This window comes from Pteropus vampyrus, unplaced genomic scaffold (assembly GCF_000151845.1).
Source record: "Pteropus vampyrus isolate Shadow unplaced genomic scaffold, Pvam_2.0 Scaffold267, whole genome shotgun sequence".
NCBI classification, from domain to species: domain Eukaryota; kingdom Metazoa; phylum Chordata; class Mammalia; order Chiroptera; family Pteropodidae; genus Pteropus; species Pteropus vampyrus.
Window position 1 is genome coordinate 422,036 of NW_011889048.1, and position 3,091 is coordinate 425,126.

At 65.1% G+C, this 3,091-nt stretch overlaps 1 protein-coding gene across 1 annotated transcript in view; it reads left to right on the top strand.

Annotated features, from left to right (window-relative positions):
- The first annotated feature begins 1,682 nt into the window (after window positions 1–1,682).
- SBNO2 (strawberry notch homolog 2) overlaps window positions 1,683–3,091 on the top strand; it is a 40,652-nt gene continuing 39,243 nt past the window's right edge. Inside the window, exon 1 of the mRNA XM_023520470.1 lies at window positions 1,683–1,826. The gene's annotated coding sequence lies outside the window, so the exon portion shown is untranslated. The remainder of the gene's footprint in view (window positions 1,827–3,091) is intronic.

The following is a 3,091-nucleotide window of genomic DNA, read 5'->3' on the forward strand; positions in this document are numbered from 1 at the left end:
TGCGCCTCAGTTTCCCCACTCCAAGGGCCGTGGTGGGAGTGGGGCCGGCCTTGTGGGCGTGCGACTCGGACTTCACCCACGCCCCTGCTCGGTTTAATCTCTGCTGTCACTGTCTCAAAATTCTGAACCCTTTTGAACAAGGAGCCCCGCCTTGTGACTTCTCATTGGTCCCTGCAAATCGCGTGGCTGGTAGTGTGGAAACGCATCTGGTAGCCCTCTGTCCTCCAAGTCAGCTTTTTCATCCCTTTGAATCTTCAATGTCTATTGCTCAGTTTGATGTCTCATTAGCTCTGAAAAACATTTTCGGAATCAAGGTTATAACCCGAGTTGCCAAAAACTTACGCCTACCAAAGCAGAACCCGCTCTGGATGAGTTGCAATTCCTCTCTGGGTCTCAGTTTCCCCATCTTCTCTGTTGTGCTTGTGGGTTTGGGTCCAGGGGGTCCGAGGCCCAGTTTTTGTAGGGCAGACAGCTTTTACACATACTCTTCTCCCATACCAGACCAGGCCTTTGAACAGCTTTTATACTTGGCCCAGACTGCCCTTCCTATCGACCGTCTGGCAAATTCCTACTTGAACTTCAAAGCCCCAGCATCAAGATCTTCTCCTCCCTCCAACCCTCCACGATGCCCCACGTGGAGACTTCACCCTTCCCTGGGCCCCAGATGGGAGTGTCTTGCCATGGCTCTGTCTCCCCTAGACCGAGGGCTTCCTGACGGCAGGGCTGAGGACTGGGTTCTCCCTGGGGCCCCAGCTTTGCTGAGCTCAAGGCCGGGCACAGAGCAGCATCCATAAGAGTTCGCTGAATGAATAAACAAGCACGTGGAGAGGTGACCTCTAGTTTCAGGGGGCTGGGACAGGTGTTGGAGGCCTCTGGCTGATGGTGAGGTGGATCCAGGGGACAGGTGGCAGCGCTTTCAATGCTGACAACCTATTCAGAGTGGAGGTGGTGCCTCCAGCACTAGATCTGTCTGAACCAGCCCAGGCCACCACCTGGTGGGTCCAGTGGGCTCCAGTCACAAGAAAACTGCCAGCTGTGCCAGGGCCTGGTCCCACCCTCTTCCTGGCAGAGCGGCACATGCCAGCATCGTCTGCATCGGGTCCATGGAAGCTCTAATGGGGACGGAGCCAGCAGGCAGCCACCTGATTCACGTGGCCCTGCCCAAGACAATCCTGCTCTCTCTCAGGGTGGCCCCGGGGTCTGACCCGATCTCCCATGTGCCAGGCTCCGTGTTGGAGGCTCCAGGGTCCTAGAACTCCTGATCGCGATGGGAGAGACAGGGTGATGAGCCGACTGCTGTTGGTGGCGGGAAATAAAGGAAGGGGGCGTGCCTGGGGGGGGCGGCCAGGGGCCGTTTCACAGGGTTTTCGGGAAGTCTCTGGGGAGGAGGCTTTGGAGGCAAGATCTGGGTTATGGGAGCACCCCCAAGGCCAGGGGTGAGAGTGCACCAGGGGAGGACACAGCCCTGTGCGAAGGCCTGGAGGGCGGCCTGGTTGGTACTGTACTCCTCCTGCAGAGGAGGACACTGAGGCTCGAAGGGGAAAGCCGAGCGGCGGCGTCGCCGCAGCAGGGAGCGCGGTCGGGACTCGAACCCGGGGTCCTCCGAGTCGCAGCCCCTCGAGGGGCTCAGGGGCCTCGGGCCGCCAGGGCTGGCCCCGCCCCCGACCACGCCCCGCCCCGGAGGCCCCGCCCCGGAGGCGCGGCATGACCGGAAGTGCGCGGGGTCCCCAAGATGGCGCCCGGAACTCGGAAGTGAGAGCGGCCGCGGCGAAGCTCCGAGAGACGGAGGCGCCGCGGGCTCCGCGCCGGCCAGACCCGCGTCTGAGGTGAGGCGCGTCCGGCCCGACCCCCACCCGACTCCGTCGCCGCCGCCGCCGCCGCCGCCTCCCGGCCCGAGCCGTGGCCCCGGCCCGCGCGGGCCCGGGCACCCCGCGGCCGCCCGCGCCCCGGCTGGGGGTTCCGGGGTTCCGGGGCTCCGGGGCCGCGGGCGGGGGAAGCGAGTCGGCGCGTCCCCGCCCTTCTGGGCGACTCCTGACCCCGCCCTCTGCCGCGACCCTTCACCTCGGCTCTCCGCGGGGAACCCCCGACCCCGCCCTCCTCGGCGACCCCCCGACCCCGCCCTCCTCGGCGACCCCTGACCCCGCCGTCTGCCGCGACCCCGACTCTGCGCTGCCCTGTGACCCCTGTCCGACGCGCGTCCGCGGCGACGCCCTCGCCTTTCCTCGTCGCCCTCCTCGGCGACCCCCGCACCCCGCCCGTCGGTGATTCCCTGACCCCGGTGACCCGCTCTCCTTGGTGACTCTCGACCTCTACTTCGGTGACCCTTCGGCACCTTGTGACCCTCGTCTCCTACCTACTCCTTGGCGATTCCCTGACCCCTCCGTTCTTGTGACTCCCCCCCCCATTTCCATGACCCCAGCTTCTCCCTTTCTGGAGGGGACCCTGATCTCTGCCATCTCGGAGGCCCTTGTCCCCAGGCTTCTTGGGGATCCTGCCCCTTCCACCTCAGTGTCCCTCCTCCCGGGACACCTTTCCTGGCTCCCTCCGGTCCCCAGTGCTCCCAGATGGGCAGACACACTCTGGGATTTGGGATGGAGGCCTTGCTGGTACCAGCTGACCTGGCAGAGCACGTTGAAATGGGAGTGTCACCGGGAGCTGGCACTGGAACCCGGCCGCCAGAGATGGGTGAGGGTGGCGTGGGGGGGTTGCAGTGCTGGCCCCCGCCCCAGAGGTGGGTGATGCGCAGCCAGTGTGGGTGGCCGGGGAAGGCGAGGCTGCCGGGCGGGTCCTGCCCACCAGTGCTGCTTCCCGCACCCAGAGCTGGAGGCTGGTGGAGCCCAGAGGGACAGGGTGTGGACGGCCAGGTGGCAGCCCTGGGCGGCGGTGGGGTGTCTCCTGGCACATTTTGAAGGTCCTCGGGAAGGAAAAAGAACTGAGTCTGTAAAACGCGTGTCTGGGGCAACCCCAGCTTCTGCTTCCCGGAATGCCTGCCCCACGTCCTTCCCGCCTGTCCACGGCCTCCCTCTGCCCGGGTTTGGTGCTGTCTCTTTGCACCCAGGACAGGAGGGTGTCTGGTCGGAAGCCGGCTTGC